Consider the following 1,089-nt stretch of genomic DNA (forward strand, 5'->3'; position numbering starts at 1 on the left):
TGGGGTGGGGTGGGTGTGTGGGTGGTGGGGTGGGGAGGAAAGATGCAGGGACAAGCACAGTGCAATGTGAAATGTGCAATGGGCTCCTCCAAATGCCATGGGAATCCGGGTGCGGGCGGGATCACGTAACTCTTCCTGATGAGATGGGGAGGAGAGGAAAACCCCACAGAGGCCCCCAAAGGGGAAGAGAGACAGGCACAAGAAAGGTTGAAGGCACAGAGGCCTAAGGGCTTGAAGACACAGAGGCCTAAGACAGACAGCAGGTAGGTGGGGTGCCAGCTGCTGGCCCGTGGGAGGTGGATGCAGGTGTGCACCTGGGGTGATGCGGTCATGGGTGCATGCTGCATAAGGTCTGCAGCTCAGGAGAGGGGCTGGACTGGGTCTTAACTTGGGCATCAACAGACTGAAGCCAGAGAATGAGTGAGATTCTGAGGAGGGATGGAGAGTGAGGAAAGAGGCCGGGAGGGCTCAAGTTCCCAAGGGGCAGCCCTGGGTCCCACACAGGCCCACTGAGCCTTGGTTTGGATTGTGCATGGTAGGCAATATGGTTCTAAGTACTTGTCACTCCTACCTTCCTGACACTCATACTCCTCGGAGGAGGCCCATCTTCCCCTCCTCTTTACAGCTGGCTCAGAAGAGGGGTGCTGCTCCCTGGGGACACACAGCACACCAGGCACAACTCTGCCTTGCCAGTCCTTTTACCTCCTCTTCCAGATTCCTCTGCCTCACCTCCCCCTCCATTGCAAGACTCTCCTCCCGAGTCTTGAGAGGAACAAAATCCTCTTTAGACTTTGGTCAAAGAGGTTTAAGCCTCAAAGGACCCAGTCAAGCTTTGAGCTGACCCACTCCTGCCCTGGATCTCAGGGTTGCCGTAGCAACAGGTGACAATTGTCTGTGTGCTCCCAGTGATCCAGGGCAGTGGCCCACCCCATCCTCCCATGGGCCTCTGCCATTTCACAGGCAGATTAAAGCCTGGAATGTGGCTTAGACAAATCCAGTCACCCTTGTGATCTTCCTCCAGTAGCAGGAGGAGAGGCCTGGAGGGTCTGACCTGGAATGGCCCCATTCTGGGTTGTGGTCATAGACGTG

The sequence above is a fragment of the Galeopterus variegatus genome, unplaced genomic scaffold (genome assembly GCF_000696425.1).
Source record: "Galeopterus variegatus unplaced genomic scaffold, G_variegatus-3.0.2 Scaffold18762, whole genome shotgun sequence".
NCBI lineage: Eukaryota > Metazoa > Chordata > Mammalia > Dermoptera > Cynocephalidae > Galeopterus > Galeopterus variegatus.